At 46.2% G+C, this 21,530-nt stretch overlaps 6 non-coding genes across 6 annotated transcripts; all 6 read right to left on the bottom strand.

The window, feature by feature from the left end:
* Positions 1-3,947: 3,947 nt before the first annotated feature.
* Positions 3,948-4,019, bottom strand: TRNAH-GUG (transfer RNA histidin (anticodon GUG)). Its single transcript has one exon. It is a non-coding gene; the product is annotated as a tRNA-His (tRNA).
* Positions 4,020-6,416: 2,397 nt separating this feature from the next.
* TRNAH-GUG (transfer RNA histidin (anticodon GUG)) lies at positions 6,417-6,488 on the bottom strand. Its single transcript has one exon. It is a non-coding gene; the product is annotated as a tRNA-His (tRNA).
* Positions 6,489-8,885: 2,397 nt separating this feature from the next.
* TRNAH-GUG (transfer RNA histidin (anticodon GUG)) lies at positions 8,886-8,957 on the bottom strand. Its single transcript has one exon. It is a non-coding gene; the product is annotated as a tRNA-His (tRNA).
* Positions 8,958-11,355: 2,398 nt separating this feature from the next.
* On the bottom strand, positions 11,356-11,427 carry TRNAH-GUG (transfer RNA histidin (anticodon GUG)). Its single transcript has one exon. It is a non-coding gene; the product is annotated as a tRNA-His (tRNA).
* Positions 11,428-16,295: 4,868 nt separating this feature from the next.
* Positions 16,296-16,367, bottom strand: TRNAH-GUG (transfer RNA histidin (anticodon GUG)). The gene has a single exon. It is a non-coding gene; the product is annotated as a tRNA-His (tRNA).
* Positions 16,368-21,223: 4,856 nt separating this feature from the next.
* On the bottom strand, positions 21,224-21,295 carry TRNAH-GUG (transfer RNA histidin (anticodon GUG)). Its single transcript has one exon. It is a non-coding gene; the product is annotated as a tRNA-His (tRNA).
* Positions 21,296-21,530: the final 235 nt, after the last annotated feature.

Here is a 21,530-nt window from a genome sequence, read left to right as displayed (position 1 = left end):
CATGGATGCACGTTCACGCCTCCTCCTTCTCTCGGCTTCATACGGGGATCATATCTCCTCCCTGTCTCACCCTCATGCAGGGATGCATGACCAATGCTCCTTCCCTTCTCGCCTGCATACATGGATGCACGTTCACGCCTCCTCCTTCTCTCGGCTTCATACGGGGATCATATCTCCTCCCTGTCTCACCCTCATGCAGGGATGCATGACCAACGCTCCTTCCTGTCTCGCCCGCATACATGGATGCACGTTCACGCCTCCTCCTTCTCTCGGCTTCATACGGGGATCATATCTCCTCCCTGTCTCACCCTCATGCAGGGATGCATGACCAACGCTCCTTCCCTTCTCGCCTGCATACATGGATGCACGTTCACGCCTCCTCCTTCTCTCGGCTTCATACGGGGATCATATCTCCTCAATGTCTCACCCTCACTTCCAACATGTGTAACTTCTTGTTCTCTTTGACGTCTGGGGCATGGGTGGCTACTGCACAGCTCTAGATGTCGCCCACCTGCAATGTGCTATGGAAAGCACTTTTCCACATTGGACGTGCTATATTAACCCCCTCTCCCCAAATACAATAAAAATAAAGAAATATATGTGCTTCCATAATGTCTACCTTCTAATGTTTCATATGTGTAAGCAGATTGTCCTCCTCCTGACCACATTCTAAAACTATGTGCAAATTGTTCCTTCCATAAACTGTCACTTCCTTGGCCCTTTATTTATAATGACTGTTATACTCTCTCTCTTTCCGCCACAGTATAAAAAAGCCTAGCACACCTCATGATTGGACTAAGAAATTCCTGTCATTTAGTTGGAAATGATTTTCCCATTATCCCCAAAAACTCCTCACTGTTTCTAAGAACGCTTTTTTTTCACAGGACAATACAGATCAGATTGACTTGAAAGGTCCTTTCACGCAACTACAGAATGCCTCTCATTCCACTAAAAGATACGCCAGTGCCTACAATAGCCTAGGACTAGACTATGAGTCCCAATGTAGAAAGACCACAAGTCCACAGATATGCCTGTTTATTTAAACATCTGTATTATCATCAGAGTGTGACTGTAAAGGCGGGACCTCGCGCTCTCTGTAACGCGCTCCATTGGCAACATCAGTTAAATGTTGTTGGTTCAATCCCTCGCGGATGTTGTTTTTATTCCCATTTGTAACTGGGAAATACTGTCGCTGCAATACATATGTCTTAATCAAGCTAGTGGTTATTGACGTAAATGGCAGTGTTATCATGTTTCATGTACTGCAAATGTCACCACATAATGCGCTCTTAATTAGATTTGGTTGAAATACATTACAGTCACCCGATGAAAAAGTGTGCAAAGAGCATTAAAGAAACAAAAGGTTCATAACAGTAACAGGACATATCGAATTGTTTCAGTCCTCCACAGAGATTGCCAATGTATTAATGGAAATTCTAAAATATCTGCCCAACTGCCGTGACATTGCCTCACCGCAATGCCGTGACTCGGATTCCAACCGAGGTTGCTGCGGCCACAACACAGAGTACTAACCCCTATACAATCACGGCGAGCTACTTGGGCTGCTACAATGTGACGTTCCACCTCTATCATAAGCTGTACTCCATCTGTGATGTCATGACTCAAGTTTGAATTAAAGGTTGGTTGTGATGTTATCCATGAGAATAAGTGGACACCTGATCCCCAGTCACATATTTAAGATCTCAATAATCAAGTCAGAATCCAAATGAAAGTCATCAAAGTGGAGCCAATTAGAAATAATATAGTTACACAAACCTGGCAATGGTGCGGCAGCCAGGGCCGATAATGGCCCGCCAGCCTGAGAGCAGGAAAGTGTGAGACCAGTGATGGTCTTGTGAGAGTTTACAGCTGTTATTGACCCTGTCCCCTTCCATTGCAGAGTTTTCTCCCTATAAGAAGTGCAGAGGCTCCCTCCGGGGTGCTAATAGTACATTTATTTTTTTGCGCAGGAGAAGTGCTCTTCACCAATTGCACGTGCCAAATCACCGAAGGCCACCACCATAAAATTCAGGCATTCATGTTCATGCGTCCTCCATGTTATGTCCTTATAAAGGGATGCATGTTCATGATGACTCCATGTCACACCTGCATACAAGGATGCATGTTCATGCCGCCTCGTTCTCTTGGCTTCATACAGGGATTTTATCTCCTCCCTGTCTCACCCTCATGCAGGGATGCATGACCAATGCTCCTTCCCTTCTCGCCCGCATACATGGATGCACGTTCATGTCTCCTCGTTCTCTCGGCTTCATACGGGGATTTTATCTCCTCCCTGTCTCACCCTCAGGAAGGGATGCATGACCAATGCTCCTTCCCGTCTCGCCCGCATACATGGATGCACGTTCACGCCTCCTCCTTCTCTCGGCTTCATACGGGGATCATATCTCCTCCCTGTCTCACCCTCATGCAGGGATGCATGACCAATGCTCCTTCCTGTCTCGCCCGCATACATGGATGCACGTTCACGCCTCCTCCTTCTCTCGGCTTCATACGGGGATCATATCTCCTCCCTGTCTCACCCTCATGCAGGGATGCATGACCAATGCTCCTTCCCTTCTCGCTTGCATACATGGATGCACGTTCACGCCTCCTCCTTCTCTCGGCTTCATACGGGGATCATATCTCCTCCCTGTCTCACCCTCATGCAGGGATGCATGACCAATGCTCCTTCCTGTCTCGCCCGCATACATGGATGCACGTTCACGCCTCCTCCTTCTCTCGGCTTCATACGGGGATCATATCTCCTCCCTGTCCCACCCTCATGCAGGGATGCATGACCAATGCTCCTTCCCTTCTCGCCTGCATACATGGATGCACGTTCACGCCTCCTCCTTCTCTCGGCTTCATACGGGGATCATATCTCCTCAATGTCTCACCCTCACTTCCAACATGTGTAACTTCTTGTTCTCTTTGACGTCTGGGGCATGGGTGGCTACTGCACAGCTCTAGATGTCGCCCACCTGCAAGGTGCTATGGAAAGCACTTTTCCACATTGGACGTGCTATATTAACCCCCTCTCCCTAAATACAATAAAAATAAAGAAATATATGTGCTTCCATAATGTCTACCTTCTAATGTTTCATATGTGTAAGCACATTGTCCTCCTCCTGACCACATTCTAAAACTATGTGCAAATTGTTCCTTCCATAAACTGTCACTTCCTTGGCCCTTTATTTATAATGACTGTTATACTCTCTCTCTTTCCGCCACAGTATAAAAAAGCCTAGCACACCTCATGATTGGACTAAGAAATTCCTGTCATTTAGTTGGAAATGATTTTCCCATTATCCCCAAAAACTCCTCACTGTGTCTAAGAACGCTTTTTTTCACAGGACAATACAGATCAGATTGACTTGAAAGGTCCTTTCACGCGACTACAGAATGCCTCTCATTCCACTAAAAGATACGCCAGTGCCTACATTAGCCTAGGACTAGACTATGAGTCCCAATGTAGAAAGACCACAAGTCCACAGATATGCCTGTTTATTTAAACATCTGTATTATCATCAGCGTGTGACTGTAAAGGCGGGACCTCGCGCTCTCTGTAAAGCGCTCCATTGGCAACATCAGTTAAATGTCGTTGGTTCAATCCCTCGCGGATGTTGTTTTTATTCCCATTTGTAACTGGGAAATACTGTCGCTGCAATACATATGTCTTATTCAAGCTAGTGGTTATTGACGTAAATGGCAGTGTTATAATGTTTCATGTACTGCAAATGTCACCACATAATGCGCTCTTAATTAGATTTGGTTGAAATACATTACAGTCACCCGATGAAAAAGTGTGCAAAGAGCATTAAAGAAACAAAAGGTTCATAACAGTAACAGGACATATCGAATTGTTTCAGTCCTCCACAGAGATTGCCAATGTATTAATGGAAATTCTAAAATATCTGCCCAACTGCCGTGACATTGCCTCACTGCAATGCCGTGACTCGGATTCGAACCAAGGTTGCTGCGGCCACAACGCAGAGTACTAACCACTATACGATCACAGCGAGCTACTTGGGCTGCTACAATGTGACGTTCCACCTCTATCATAAGCTGTACTCCATCTGTGATGTCATGACTCATGTTTGAATTAAAGGTTGGTTGTGATGTTATCCATGAGAATAAGTGGACACCTGATCCCCAGTCACTTATTTAAGATCTCAATAATCAAGTCAGAATCCAAATGAAAGTCATCAAAGTGGAGCCAATTAGAAATAATATAGTTACACAAACCTGGCAATGGTGCGGCAGCCAGGGCCGATAATGGCCCGCCAGCCTGAGAGCAGAAAAGTGTGAGAGCAGTGATGGTCTTGTGAGAGTTTACAGCTGTTATTGACCCTGTCCCCTTCCATTGCAGAGTTTTCTCCCTATAAGAAGTGCAGAGGCTCCCTCCGGGGTGCTAATAGTACATTTATTTTTTTGCGCAGGAGAAGTGCTCTTCACCAATTGCACGTGCCAAATCACCGAAGGCCACCACCATAAAATTCAGGCATTCATGTTCATGCGTCCTCCATGTTATGTCCTTATAAAGGGATGCATGTTCATGATGACTCCATGTCACACCTGCATACAAGGATGCATGTTCATGCCACCTCGTTCTCTTGTCTTCATACAGGGATTTTATCTCCTCCCTGTCTCACCCTCATGCAGGGATGCATGACCAATGCTCCTTCCCTTCTCGCCCGCATACATGGATGCACGTTCATGTCTCCTCGTTCTCTCGGCTTCATACTGGGATTTTATCTCCTCCCTGTCTCACCCTCAGGAAGGGATGCATGACCAATGCTCCTTCCCGTCTCGCCCGCATACATGGATGCACGTTCACGCCTCCTCCTTCTCTCGGCTTCATACGGGGATCATATCTCCTCCCTGTCTCACCCTCATGCAGGGATGCATGACCAATGCTCCTTCCTGTCTCGCCCGCATACATGGATGCACGTTCACGCCTCCTCCTTCTCTCGGCTTCATACGGGGATCATATCTCCTTCTTGTCTCACCCTCATGCAGGGATGCATGACCAATGCTCCTTCCCTTCTCGCCTGCATACATGGATGCACGTTCACGCCTCCTCCTTCTCTCGGCTTCATACGGGGATCATATCTCCTCCCTGTCTCACCCTCATGCAGGGATGCATGACCAACGCTCCTTCCTGTCTCGCCCGCATACATGGATGCACGTTCACGCCTCCTCCTTCTCTCGGCTTCATACGGGGATCATATCTCCTCCCTGTCTCACCCTCATGCAGGGATGCATGACCAATGCTCCTTCCCTTCTCGCCTGCATACATGGATGCACGTTCACGCCTCCTCCTTCTCTCGGCTTCATACGGGGATCATATCTCCTCAATGTCTCACCCTCACTTCCAACATGTGTAACTTCTTGTTCTCTTTGACGTCTGGGGCATGGGTGGCTACTGCACAGCTCTAGATGTCTCCCACCTGCAAGGTGCTATGGAAAGCACTTTTCCACATTGGACGTGCTATATTAACCCCCTCTCCCCAAATACAATAAAAATAAAGAAATATATGTGCTTCCATAATGTCTACCTTCTAATGTTTCATATGTGTAAGCACATTGTCCTCCTCCTGACCACATTCTAAAACTATGTGCAAATTGTTCCTTCCATAAACTGTCACTTCCTTGGCCCTTTATTTATAATGACTGTTATACTCTCTCTCTTTCCGCCACAGTATAAAAAAGCCTAGCACACCTCATGATTGGACTAAGAAATTCCTGTCATTTAGTTGGAAATGATTTTCCCATTATCCCCAAAAACTCCTCACTGTGTCTAAGAACGCTTTTTTTCACAGGACAATACAGATCAGATTGACTTGAAAGGTCCTTTCACGCGACTACAGAATGCCTCTCATTCCACTAAAAGATACGCCAGTGCCTACATTAGCCTAGGACTAGACTATGAGTCCCAATGTAGAAAGACCACAAGTCCACAGATATGCCTGTTTATTTAAACATCTGTATTATCATCAGCGTGTGACTGTAAAGGCGGGACCTCGCGCTCTCTGTAAAGCGCTCCATTGGCAACATCAGTTAAATGTCGTTGGTTCAATCCCTCGCGGATGTTGTTTTTATTCCCATTTGTAACTGGGAAATACTGTCGCTGCAATACATATGTCTTATTCAAGCTAGTGGTTATTGACGTAAATGGCAGTGTTATAATGTTTCATGTACTGCAAATGTCACCACATAATGCGCTCTTAATTAGATTTGGTTGAAATACATTACAGTCACCCGATGAAAAAGTGTGCAAAGAGCATTAAAGAAACAAAAGGTTCATAACAGTAACAGGACATATCGAATTGTTTCAGTCCTCCACAGAGATTGCCAATGTATTAATGGAAATTCTAAAATATCTGCCCAACTGCCGTGACATTGCCTCACTGCAATGCCGTGACTCGGATTCGAACCGAGGTTGCTGCGGCCACAACGCAGAGTACTAACCACTATACGATCACAGCGAGCTACTTGGGCTGCTACAATGTGACGTTCCACCTCTATCATAAGCTGTACTCCATCTGTGATGTCATGACTCATGTTTGAATTAAAGGTTGGTTGTGATGTTATCCATGAGAATAAGTGGACACCTGATCCCCAGTCACTTATTTAAGATCTCAATAATCAAGTCAGAATCCAAATGAAAGTCATCAAAGTGGAGCCAATTAGAAATAATATAGTTACACAAACCTGGCAATGGTGCGGCAGCCAGGGCCGATAATGGCCCGCCAGCCTGAGAGCAGGAAAGTGTGAGAGCAGTGATGGTCTTGTGAGAGTTTACAGCTGTTATTGACCCTGTCCCCTTCCATTGCAGAGTTTTCTCCCTATAAGAAGTGCAGAGGCTCCCTCCGGGGTGCTAATAGTACATTTATTTTTTTGCGCAGGAGAAGTGCTCTTCACCAATTGCACGTGCCAAATCACCGAAGGCCACCACCATAAAATTCAGGCATTCATGTTCATGCGTCCTCCATGTTATGTCCTTATAAAGGGATGCATGTTCATGATGACTCCATGTCACACCTGCATACAAGGATGCATGTTCATGCCACCTCGTTCTCTTGTCTTCATACAGGGATTTTATCTCCTCCCTGTCTCACCCTCATGCAGGGATGCATGACCAATGCTCCTTCCCTTCTCGCCCGCATACATGGATGCACGTTCATGTCTCCTCGTTCTCTCGGCTTCATACTGGGATTTTATCTCCTCCCTGTCTCACCCTCAGGAAGGGATGCATGACCAATGCTCCTTCCCGTCTCGCCCGCATACATGGATGCACGTTCACGCCTCCTCCTTCTCTCGGCTTCATACGGGGATCATATCTCCTCCCTGTCTCACCCTCATGCAGGGATGCATGACCAATGCTCCTTCCTGTCTCGCCCGCATACATGGATGCACGTTCACGCCTCCTCCTTCTCTCGGCTTCATACGGGGATCATATCTCCTTCTTGTCTCACCCTCATGCAGGGATGCATGACCAATGCTCCTTCCCTTCTCGCCTGCATACATGGATGCACGTTCACGCCTCCTCCTTCTCTCGGCTTCATACGGGGATCATATCTCCTCCCTGTCTCACCCTCATGCAGGGATGCATGACCAACGCTCCTTCCTGTCTCGCCCGCATACATGGATGCACGTTCACGCCTCCTCCTTCTCTCGGCTTCATACGGGGATCATATCTCCTCCCTGTCTCACCCTCATGCAGGGATGCATGACCAATGCTCCTTCCCTTCTCGCCTGCATACATGGATGCACGTTCACGCCTCCTCCTTCTCTCGGCTTCATACGGGGATCATATCTCCTCAATGTCTCACCCTCACTTCCAACATGTGTAACTTCTTGTTCTCTTTGACGTCTGGGGCATGGGTGGCTACTGCACAGCTCTAGATGTCGCCCACCTGCAAGGTGCTATGGAAAGCACTTTTCCACATTGGACGTGCTATATTAACCCCCTCTCCCCAAATACAATAAAAATAAAGAAATATATGTGCTTCCATAATGTCTACCTTCTAATGTTTCATATGTGTAAGCACATTGTCTTCCTCCTGACCATATTCTAAAACTATGTGCAAATTGTTCCTTCCATAAACTGTCACTTCCTTGGCCCTTTATTTATAATGACTGTTATACTCTCTCTCTTTCCGCCACAGTATAAAAAAGCCTAGCACACCTCATGATTGGACTAAGAAATTCCTGTCATTTAGTTGGAAATGATTTTCCCATTATCCCCAAAAACTCCTCACTGTGTCTAAGAACGCTTTTTTTCACAGGACAATACAGATCAGATTGACTTGAAAGGTCCTTTCACGCGACTACAGAATGCCTCTCATTCCACTAAAAGATACGCCAGTGCCTACATTAGCCTAGGACTAGACTATGAGTCCCAATGTAGAAAGACCACAAGTCCACAGATATGCCTGTTTATTTAAACATCTGTATTATCATCAGCGTGTGACTGTAAAGGCGGGACCTCGCGCTCTCTGTAAAGCGCTCCATTGGCAACATCAGTTAAATGTCGTTGGTTCAATCCCTCGCGGATGTTGTTTTTATTCCCATTTGTAACTGGGAAATACTGTCGCTGCAATACATATGTCTTAATCAAGCTAGTGGTTATTGACGTAAATGGCAGTGTTATCATGTTTCATGTACTGCAAATGTCACCAGATAATGCGCTCTTAATTAGATTTGGTTGAAATACATTACAGTCACCCGATGAAAAAGTGTGCAAAGAGCATTAAAGAAACAAAAGGTTCATAACAGTAACAGGACATATCGAATTGTTTCAGTCCTCCACAGAGATTGCCAATGTATTAATGGAAATTCTAAAATATCTGCCCAACTGCCGTGACATTGCCTCACCGCAATGCCGTGACTCGGATTCGAACCGAGGTTGCTGCGGCCACAACGCAGAGTACTAACCACTATACGATCACGGCGAGCTACTTGGGCTGCTACGATGTGACGTTCCACCTCTATCATAAGCTGTACTCCATCTGTGATGTCATGACTCATGTTTGAATTAAAGGTTGGTTGTGATGTTATCCATGAGAATAAGTGGACACCTGATCCCCAGTCACTTATTTAAGATCTCAATAATCAAGTCAGAATCCAAATGAAAGTCATCAAAGTGGAGCCAATTAGAAATAATATAGTTACACAAACCTGGCAATGGTGCGGCAGCCAGGGCCGATAATGGCCCGCCAGCCTGAGAGCAGGAAAGTGTGAGAGCAGTGATGGTCTTGTGAGAGTTTACAGCTGTTATTGACCCTGTCCCCTTCCATTGCAGAGTTTTCTCCCTATAAGAAGTGCAGAGGCTCCCTCCGGGGTGCTAATAGTACATTTATTTTTTTGCGCAGGAGAAGTGCTCTTCACCAATTGCATGTGCCAAATCACCCGAAGGCCACCACCATAAAATTCAGGCATTCATGTTCATGCGTCCTCCATGTTATGTCCTTATAAAGGGATGCATGTTCATGATGACTCCATGTCACACCTGCATACAAGGATGCATGTTCATGCCACCTCGTTCTCTTGTCTTCATACAGGGATTTTATCTCCTCCCTGTCTCACCCTCATGCAGGGATGCATGACCAATGCTCCTTCCCTTCTTGCCCGCATACATGGATGCACGTTCATGTCTCCTCGTTCTCTCGGCTTCATACTGGGATTTTATCTCCTCCCTGTCTCACCCTCAGGAAGGGATGCATGACCAATGCTCCTTCCCGTCTCGCCCGCATACATGGATGCACGTTCACGCCTCCTCCTTCTCTCGGCTTCATACGGGGATCATATCTCCTCCCTGTCTCACCCTCATGCAGGGATGCATGACCAATGCTCCTTCCTGTCTCGCCCGCATACATGGATGCACGTTCACGCCTCCTCCTTCTCTCGGCTTCATACGGGGATCATATCTCCTCCCTGTCTCACCCTCAAGCAGGGATGCATGACCAATGCTCCTTCCCTTCTCGCCGGCATACATGGATGCACGTTCACGCCTCCTCCTTCTCTCGGCTTCATACGGGGATCATATCTCCTCCCTGTCTCACCCTCATGCAGGGATGCATGACCAACGCTCCTTCCTGTCTCGCCCGCATACATGGATGCACGTTCACGCCTCCTCCTTCTCTCGGCTTCATACGGGGATCATATCTCCTCCCTGTCTCACCCTCATGCAGGGATGCATGACCAATGCTCCTTCCCTTCTCGCCTGCATACATGGATGCACGTTCACGCCTCCTCCTTCTCTCGGCTTCATACGGGGATCATATCTCCTCAATGTCTCACCCTCACTTCCAACATGTGTAACTTCTTGTTCTCTTTGACGTCTGGGGCATGGGTGGCTACTGCACAGCTCTAGATGTCGCCCACCTGCAAGGTGCTATGGAAAGCACTTTTCCACATTGGACGTGCTATATTAACCCCCTCTCCCCAAATACAATAAGAATAAAGAAATATATGTGCTTCCATAATGTCTACCTTCTAATGTTTCATATGTGTAAGCACATTGTCCTCCTCCTGACCACATTCTAAAACTATGTGCAAATTGTTCCTTCCATAAACTGTCACTTCCTTGGCCCTTTATTTATAATGACTGTTATACTCTCTCTCTTTCCGCCACAGTATAAAAAAGCCTAGCACACCTCATGATTGGACTAAGAAATTCCTGTCATTTAGTTGGAAATGATTTTCCCATTATCCCCAAAAACTCCTCACTGTGTCTAAGAACGCTTTTTTTCACAGGACAATACAGATCAGATTGACTTGAAAGGTCCTTTCACGCGACTACAGAATGCCTCTCATTCCACTAAAAGATACGCCAGTGCCTACATTAGCCTAGGACTAGACTATGAGTCCCAATGTAGAAAGACCACAAGTCCACAGATATGCCTGTTTATTTAAACATCTGTATTATCATCAGCGTGTGACTGTAAAGGCGGGACCTCGCGCTCTCTGTAAAGCGCTCCATTGGCAACATCAGTTAAATGTCGTTGGTTCAATCCCTCGCGGATGTTGTTTTTATTCCCATTTGTAACTGGGAAATACTGTCGCTGCAATACATATGTCTTAATCAAGCTAGTGGTTATTGACGTAAATGGCAGTGTTATAATGTTTCATGTACTGCAAATGTCACCAGATAATGCGCTCTTAATTAGATTTGGTTGAAATACATTACAGTCACCCGATGAAAAAGTGTGCAAAGAGCATTAAAGAAACAAAAGGTTCATAACAGTAACAGGACATATCGAATTGTTTCAGTCCTCCACAGAGATTGCCAATGTATTAATGGAAATTCTAAAATATCTGCCCAACTGCCGTGACATTGCCTCACCGCAATGCCGTGACTCGGATTCGAACCGAGGTTGCTGCGGCCACAACGCAGAGTACTAACCACTATACGATCACGGCGAGTTACTTGGGCTGCTACGATGTGACGTTCCACCTCTATCATAAGCTGTACTCCATCTGTGATGTCATGACTCATGTTTGAATTAAAGGTTGGTTGTGATGTTATCCATGAGAATAAGTGGACACCTGATCCCCAGTCACTTATTTAAGATCTCAATAATCAAGTCAGAATCCAAATGAAAGTCATCAAAGTGGAGCCAATTAGAAATAATATAGTTACACAAACCTGGCAATGGTGCGGCAGCCAGGGCCGATAATGGCCCGCCAGCCTGAGAGCAGGAAAGTGTGAGAGCAGTGATGGTCTTGTGAGAGTTTACAGCTGTTATTGACCCTGTCCCCTTCCATTGCAGAGTTTTCTCCCTATAAGAAGTGCAGAGGCTCCCTCCGGGGTGCTAATAGTACATTTATTTTTTTGCGCAGGAGAAGTGCTCTTCACCAATTGCACGTGCCAAATCACCCGAAGGCCACCACCATAAAATTCAGGCATTCATGTTCATGCGTCCTCCATGTTATGTCCTTATAAAGGGATGCATGTTCATGATGACTCCATGTCACACCTGCATACAAGGATGCATGTTCATGCCACCTCGTTCTCTTGTCTTCATACAGGGATTTTATCTCCTCCCTGTCTCACCCTCATGCAGGGATGCATGACCAATGCTCCTTCCCTTCTCGCCCGCATACATGGATGCACGTTCATGTCTCCTCGTTCTCTCGGCTTCATACTGGGATTTTATCTCCTCCCTGTCTCACCCTCAGGAAGGGATGCATGACCAATGCTCCTTCCCGTCTGGCCCGCATACATTGATGCACGTTCACGCCTCCTCCTTCTCTCGGCTTCATACGGGGATCATATCTCCTCCCTGTCTCACCCTCATGCAGGGATGCATGACCAATGCTCCTTCCTGTCTCGCCCGCATACATGGATGCACGTTCACGCCTCCTCCTTCTCTCGGCTTCATACGGGGATCATATCTCCTCCCTGTCTCACCCTCATGCAGGGATGCATGACCAATGCTCCTTCCCTTCTCGCCTGCATACATGGATGCACGTTCACGCCTCCTCCTTCTCTCGGCTTCATACGGGGATCATATCTCCTCCCTGTCTCACCCTCATGCAGGGATGCATGACCAACGCTCCTTCCTGTCTCGACCGCATACATGGATGCACGTTCACGCCTCCTCCTTCTCTCGGCTTCATACGGGGATCATATCTCCTCCCTGTCTCACCCTCATGCAGGGATGCATGACCAATGCTCCTTCCCTTCTCGCCTGCATACATGGATGCACGTTCACGCCTCCTCCTTCTCTCGGCTTCATACGGGGATCATATCTCCTCAATGTCTCACCCTCACTTCCAACATGTGTAACTTCTTGTTCTCTTTGACGTCTGGGGCATGGGTGGCTACTGCACAGCTCTAGATGTCGCCCACCTGCAAGGTGCTAAGGAAAGCACTTTTCCACATTGGACGTGCTATATTAACCCCCTCTCCCCAAATACAATAAAAATAAAGAAATATATGTGCTTCCATAATGTCTACCTTCTAATGTTTCATATGTGTAAGCACATTGTCCTCCTCCTGACCACATTCTAAAACTATGTGCAAATTGTTCCTTCCATAAACTGTCACTTCCTTGGCCCTTTATTTATAATGACTGTTATACTCTCTCTCTTTCCGCCACAGTATAAAAAAGCCTAGAACACCTCATGATTGGACTAAGAAATTCCTGTCATTTAGTTGGAAATGATTTTCCCATTATCCCCAAAAACTCCTCACTGTGTCTAAGAACGCTTTTTTTCACAGGACAATACAGATCAGATTGACTTGAAAGGTCCTTTCACGCGACTACAGAATGCCTCTCATTCCACTAAAAGATACGCCAGTGCCTACATTAGCCTAGGACTAGACTATGAGTCCCAATGTAGAAAGACCACAAGTCCACAGATATGCCTGTTTATTTAAACATCTGTATTATCATCAGCGTGTGACTGTAAAGGCGGGACCTCGCGCTCTCTGTAACGCGCTCCATTGGCAACATCAGTTAAATGTCGTTGGTTCAATCCCTCGCGGATGTTGTTTTTATTCCCATTTGTAACTGGGAAATACTGTCGCTGCAATACATATGTCTTAATCAAGCTAGTGGTTATTGACGTAAATGGCAGTGTTATAATGTTTCATGTACTGCAAATGTCACCACATAATGCGCTCTTAATTAGATTTGGTTGAAATACATTACAGTCACCCGATGAAAAAGTGTGCAAAGAGCATTAAAGAAACAAAAGGTTCATAACAGTAACAGGACATATCGAATTGTTTCAGTCCTCCACAGAGATTGCCAATGTATTAATGGAAATTCTAAAATATCTGCCCAACTGCCGTGACATTGCCTCACCGCAATGCCGTGACTCGGATTCGAACCGAGGTTGCTGCGGCCACAATGCAGAGTACTAACCACTATACAATCACAGCGAGCTACTTGGGCTGCTACAATGTGACGTTCCACCTCTATCATAAGCTGTACTCCATCTGTGATGTCATGACTCATGTTTGAATTAAAGGTTGGTTGTGATGTTATCCATGAGAATAAGTGGACACCTGATCCCCAGTCACTTATTTAAGATCTCAATAATCAAGTCAGAATCCAAATGAAAGTCATCAAAGTGGAGCCAATTAGAAATAATATAGTTACACAAACCTGGCAATGGTGCGGCAGCCAGGGCCGATAATGGCCCGCCAGCCTGAGAGCAGGAAAGTGTGAGAGCAGTGATGGTCTTGTGAGAGTTTACAGCTGTTATTGACCCTGTCCCCTTCCATTGCAGAGTTTTCTCCCTATAAGAAGTGCAGAGGCTCCCTCCGCGGTGCTAATAGTACATTTATTTTTTTGCGCAGGAGAAGTGCTCTTCACCAATTGCACGTGCCAAATCACCCGAAGGCCACCACCATAAAATTCAGGCATTCATGTTCATGCGTCCTCCATGTTATGTCCTTATAAAGGGATGCATGTTCATGATGACTCCATGTCACACCTGCATACAAGGATGCATGTTCATGCCACCTCGTTCTCTTGGCTTCATACAGGGATTTTATCTCCTCCCTGTCTCGCCCTCATGCAGGGATGCATGACCAATGCTCCTTCCCTTCTCGCCCGCATACATGGATGCACGTTCATGTCTCCTCGTTCTCTCGGCTTCATACTGGGATTTTATCTCCTCCCTGTCTCACCCTCAGGAAGGGATGCATGACCAATGCTCCTTCCCGTCTCGCCCGCATACATGGATGCACGTTCACGCCTCCTCCTTCTCTTGGCTTCATACGGGGATCATATCTCCTCCCTGTCTCACCCTCATGCAGGGATGCATGACCAATGCTCCTTCCTGTCTCGCCCGCATACATGGATGCACGTTCACGCCTCCTCCTTCTCTCGGCTTCATACGGGGATCATATCTCCTCCCTGTCTCACCCTCATGCAGGGATGCATGACCAATGCTCCTTCCCTTCTCGCCTGCATACATGGATGCACGTTCACGCCTCCTCCTTCTCTCGGCTTCATACGGGGATCATATCTCCTCCCTGTCTCACCCTCATGCAGGGATGCATGACCAACGCTCCTTCCTGTCTCGCCCGCATACATGGATGCACGTTCACGCCTCCTCCTTCTCTCGGCTTCATACGGGGATCATATCTCCTCCCTGTCTCACCCTCATGCAGGGATGCATGACTAATGCTCCTTCCCTTCTCGCCTGCATACATGGATGCACGTTCACGCCTCCTCCTTCTCTCGGCTTCATACGGGGATCATATCTCCTCAATGTCTCACCCTCACTTCCAACATGTGTTACTTCTTGTTCTCTTTGACGTCTGGGGCATGGGTGGCTACTGCACAGCTCTAGATGTCGCCCACCTGCAAGGTGCTATGGAAAGCACTTTTCCACATTGGACGTGCTATATTAACCCCCTCTCCCCAAATACAATAAAAATAAAGAAATATATGTGCTTCCATAATGTCTACCTTCTAATGTTTCATATGTGTAAGCACATTGTCCTCCTCCTGACCACATTCTAAAACTATGTGCAAATTGTTCCTTCCATAAACTGTCACTTCCTTGGCCCTTTATTTATAATGACTGTTATACTCTCTCTCTTTCCTCCACAGTATAAAAAAGCCTAGCACACCTCATGATTGGACTAAGAAATTCCTGTCATTTAGTTGGAAATGATTTTCCCATTATCCCCAAAAACTCCTCACTGTGTCTAAGAACGCTTTTTTTCACAGGACAATACAGATCAGATTGACTTGAAAGGTCCTTTCACGCGACTACAGAATGCCTCTCATTCCACTAAAAGATACACCAGTGCCTACAATAGCCTAGGACTACACTATGAGTCCCAATGTAGAAAGACCACAAGTCCACAGATATGCCTGTTTATTTAAACATCTGTATTATCATCAGCGTGTGACTGTAAAGGCGGGACCTCGCGCTCTCTGTAACGCGCTCCATTGGCAACATCAGTTAAATGTCGTTGGTTCAATCCCTCGCGGATGTTGTTTTTATTCCCATTTGTAACTGGGAAATACTGTCGCTGCAATACATATGTCTTAATCAAGCTAGTGGTTATTGACGTAAATGGCAGTGTTATAATGTTTCATGTACTGCAAATGTCACCAGATAATGCGCTCTTAATTAGATTTGGTTGAAATACATTACAGTCACCCGATGAAAAAGTGTGCAAAGAGCATTAAAGAAACAAAAGGTTCATAACAGTAACAGGACATATCGAATTGTTTCAGTCCTCCACAGAGATTGCCAATGTATTAATGGAAATTCTAAAATATCTGCCCAACTGCCGTGACATTGCCTCACCGCAATGCCGTGACTCGGATTCGAACCGAGGTTGCTGCGGCCACAACGCAGAGTACTAACCACTATACGATCACGGCGAGCTACTTGGGCTGCTACGATGTGACGTTCCACCTCTATCATAAGCTGTACTCCATCTGTGATGTCATGACTCATGTTTGAATTAAAGGTTGGTTGTGATGTTATCCATGAGAATAAGTGGACACCTGATCCCCAGTCACTTATTTAAGATCTCAATAATCAAGTCAGAATCCAAATGAAAGTCATCAAAGTGGAGCCAATTCGAAATAATATAGTTACACAAACCTGGCAATGGTGCGGCAGCCAGGGCCGATAATGGCCCGCCAGCCTGAGAGCAGGAAAGTGTGAGAGCAGTGATGGTCTTGTGAGAGTTTACAGCTGTTATTGACCCTGTCCCCTTCCATTGCAGAGTTTTCTCCCTATAAGAAGTGCAGAGGCTCCCTCCGGGGTGCTAATAGTACATTTATTTTTTTGCGCAGGAGAAGTGCTCTTCACCAATTGCACGTGCCAAATCACCCGAAGGCCACCACCATAAAATTCAGGCATTCATGTTCATGCGTCCTCCATGTTATGTCCTTATAAAGGGATGCATGTTCATGATGACTCCATGTCACACCTGCATACAAGGATGCATGTTCATGCCACCTCGTTCTCTTGTCTTCATACAGGGATTTTATCTCCTCCCTGTCTCACCCTCATGCAGGGATGCATGACCAATGCTCCTTCCCTTCTCGCCCGCATACATGGATGCACGTTCATGTCTCCTCGTTCTCTCGGCTTCATACTGGGATTTTATCTCTTCCCTGTCTCACCCTCAGGAAGGGATGCATTACCAATGCTCCTTCCAGTCTCGCCCGCATACATGGATGCACGTTCACGCCTCCTCCTTCTCTCGGCTTCATACGGGGATCATATCTACTCCCTGTCTCACCCTCATGCAGGGACGCATGACCAATGCTCCTTCCTGTCTCGCCCGCATACATGGATGCACGTTCACGCCTCCTCCTTCTCTCGGCTTCATACGGGGATCATATCTCCTCCCTGTCTCACCCTCATGCAGGGATGCATGACCAATGCTCCTTCCCTTCTCGCCTGCATACATGGATGCACGTTCACGCCTCCTCCTTCTCTCGGCTTCATACGGGGATCATATCTCCTCCCTGTCTCACCCTCATGCAGGGATGCATGACCAACGCTCCTTCCTGTCTCGCCCGCATACATGGATGCACGTTCACGCCTCCTCCTTCTCTCGGCTTCATACGGGGATCATATCTCCTCCCTGTCTCACCCTCATGCAGGGATGCATGACCAATGCTCCTTCCCTTCTCGCCTGCATACATGGATGCACGTTCACGCCTCCTCCTTTTCTCGGCTTCATACGGGGATCATATCTCCTCAATGTCTCACCCTCACTTCCAACATGTGTAACTTCTTGTTCTCTTTGACGTCTGGGGCATGGGTGGCTACTGCACAGCTCTAGATGTCGCCCACCTGCAAGGTGCTATGGAAAGCACTTTTCCACATTGGACGTGCTATATTAACCCCCTCTCCCCAAATACAATAAAAATAAAGAAATATATGTGCTTCCATAATTTCTACCTTCTAATGTTTCATATGTGTAAGCACATTGTCCTCCTCCTGACCACATTCTAAAACTATGTGCAAATTGTTCCTTCCATAAACTGTCACTTCCTTGGCCCTTTATTTATAATGACTGTTATACTCTCTCTCTTTCCTCCACAGTATAAAAAAGCCTAGCACACCTCATGATTGGACTAAGAAATTCCTGTCATTTAGTTGGAAATGATTTTCCCATTATCCCCAAAAACTCCTCACTGTGTCTAAGAACGCTTTTTTTCACAGGACAATACAGATCAGATTGACTTGAAAGGTCCTTTCACGCGACTACAGAATGCCTCTCATTCCACTAAAAGATACGCCAGTGCCTACAATAGCCTAGGACTAGACTATGAGTCCCAATGTAGAAAGACCACAAGTCCACAGATATGCCTGTTTATTTAAACATCTGTATTATCATCAGCGTGTGACTGTAAAGGCGGGACCTCGCGCTTTCTGTAACGCGCTCCATTGGCAACATCAGTTAAATGTCGTTGGTTCAATCCCTCGCGGATGTTGTTTTTATTCCCATTTGTAACTGGGAAATACTGTCGCTGCAATACATATGTCTTAATCAAGCTAGTGGTTATTGACGTAAATGGCAGTGTTATAATGTTTCATGTACTGCAAATGTCACCAGATAATACGCTCTTAATTAGATTTGGTTGAAATACATTACAGTCACCCGATGAAAAAGTGTGCAAAGAGCATTAAAGAAACAAAAGGTTCATAACAGTAACAGGACATATCGAATTGTTTCAGTCCTCCACAGAGATTGCCAATGTATTAATGGAAATTCTAAAATATCTGCCCAACTGCCTCCCCGCAATGCCGTGACTCGGATTCGAACCGAGGTTGCTGCAGCCACAATGCAGAGTACTAACCACTATACATCACGGCGAGCTACTTGGGCTGCTACAATGTGACGTTCCACCTCTATCATAAGCTGTACTCCATCTGTGATGTCATGACTCATGTTTGAATTAAAGGTTGGTTGTGATGTTATCCATGAGAATAAGTGGACACCTGATCCCCAGTCACTTATTTAAGATCTCAATAATCAAGTCAGAATCCAAATGAAAGTCATCAAAGTGGAGCCAATTAGAAATAATATAGTTACACAAACCTGGCAATGGTGCGGCAGCCAGGGCCGATAATGGCCCGCCAGCCTGAGAGCAGGAAACTGTGAGAGCAGTGATGGTCTTGTGAGAGTTTACAGCTGTTATTGACCCTGTCCCCTTCCATTGCAGAGTTTTCTCCCTATAAGAAGTGCAGAGGCTCCCTCTGGGGTGCTAATAGTACATTTATTTTTTTGCGCAGGAGAAGTGCTCTTCACCAATTGCACGTGCCAAATCACCCGAAGGCCACCACCATAAAATTCAGGCATTCATGTTCATGCGTCCTCCATGTTATGTCCTTATAAAGGGATGCATGTTCATGATGACTCCATGTCACACCTGCATACAAGGATGCATGTTCATGCCACCTCGTTCTCTTGGCTTCATACAGGGATTTTATCTCCTCCCTGTCTCACCCTCATGCAGGGATGCATGACCAATGCTCCTTCCCTTCTCGCCCACATACATGGATGCACGTTCATGTCTCCTCGTTCTCTCGGCTTCATACTGGGATTTTATCTCCTCCCTGTCTCACCCTCAGGAAGGGATGCATGACCAATGCTCCTTCCCGTCTCGCCCGCATACATGGATGCACGTTCACGCCTCCTCCTTCTCTTGGCTTCATACGGGGATCATATCTCCTCCCTGTCTCACCCTCATGCAGGGATGCATGACCAATGCTCCTTCCTGTCTCGCCCGCATACATGGATGCACGTTCACGCCTCCTCCTTCTCTCGGCTTCATACGGGGATCATATCTCCTCCCTGTCTCACCCTCATGCAGGGATGCATGACCAATGCTCCTTCCCTTCTCGCCTGCATACATGGATGCACGTTCACGCCTCCTCCTTCTCTCGGCTTCATACGGGGATCATATCTCCTCCCTGTCTCACCCTCATGCAGGGATGCATGACCAACGCTCCTTCCTGTCTCGCCCGCATACATGGATGCACGTTCACGCCTCCTCCTTCTCTCGGCTTCATACGGGGATCATATCTCCTCCCTGTCTCACCCTCATGCAGGGATGCATGACCAATGCTCCTTCCCTTCTCGCCTGCATACATGGATGCACGTTCACGCCTCCTCCTTCTCTCGGCTTCATACGGGGATCATATCTCCTCAATGTCTCACCCTCACTTCCAACATGTGTAACTTCTTGTTCTCTTTGACGTCTGGGGCATGGGTGGCTACTGCACAGCTCTAGATGTCGCCCACCTGCAAGGTGCTATGGAAAGCACTTTTCCACATTGGACGTGCTATATTAACCCCCTCTCCCCAAATACAATAAAAATAAAGAAATATATGTGCTTCCATAATGTCTACCTTCTAATGTTTCATATGTGTAAGCACATTGTCCTCCTCCTGACCACATTCTAAAACTATGTGCAAATTGTTCCTTCCATAAACTGTCACTTCCTTGGCCCTTTATTTATAATGACTGTTATACTCTCTCTCTTTCCGCCACAGTATAAAAAAGCCTAGCACACCTCATGATTGGACTAAGAAATTCCTGTCATTTAGTTGGAAATGATTTTCCCATTATCCCCAAAAACTCCTCACTGTGTCTAAGAACGCTTTTTTTCACAGGACAATACAGATCAGATTGACTTGAAAGGTCCTTTCACGCGACTACAGAATGCCTCTCATTCCACTAAAAGATACGCCAGTGCCTACATTAGCCTAGGACTAGACTATGAGTCCCAATGTAGAAAGACCACAAGTCCACAGATATGCCTGTTTATTTAAACATCTGTATTATCATCAGCGTGTGACTGTAAAGGCGGGACCTCGCGCTCTCTGTAAAGCGCTCCATTGGCAACATCAGTTAAATGTCGTTGGTTCAATCCCTCGCGGATGTTGTTTTTATTCCCATTTGTAACTGGGAAATACTGTCGCTGCAATACATATGTCTTAATCAAGCTAGTGGTTATTGACGTAAATGGCAGTGTTATAATGTTTCATGTACTGCAAATGTCACCAGATAATGCGCTCTTAATTAGATTTGGTTGAAATACATTACAGTCACCCGATGAAAAAGTGTGCAAAGAGCATTAAAGAAACAAAAGGTTCATAACAGTAACAGGACATATCGAATTGTTTCAGTCCTCCACAGAGATTGCCAATGTATTAATGGAAATTCTAAAATATCTGCCCAACTGCCGTGACATTGCCTCACCGCAATGCCGTGACTCGGATTCGAACCGAGGTTGCTGCGGCCACAACGCAGAGTACTAACCACTATACGATCACGGCGAGCTACTTGGGCTGCTACGATGTGACGTTCCACCTCTATCATAAGCTGTACTCCATCTGTGATGTCATGACTCATGTTTGAATTAAAGGTTGGTTGTGATGTTATCCATGAGAATAAGTGGACACCTGATCCCCAGTCACTTATTTAAGATCTCAATAATCAAGTCAGAATCCAAATGAAAGTCATCAAAGTGGAGCCAATTCGAAATAATATAGTTACACAAACCTGGCAATG

This window comes from Ambystoma mexicanum, assembly GCF_040938575.1.
Source record: "Ambystoma mexicanum isolate Mex_15411 chromosome 12 unlocalized genomic scaffold, UKY_AmexF1_1 Mex_chr12_unloc.1, whole genome shotgun sequence".
Classification (NCBI taxonomy): domain Eukaryota; kingdom Metazoa; phylum Chordata; class Amphibia; order Caudata; family Ambystomatidae; genus Ambystoma; species Ambystoma mexicanum.
The sequence above is the reverse complement of the archived record's forward strand: the minus strand, read 5'-3'. Positions and strand labels throughout refer to the sequence as shown.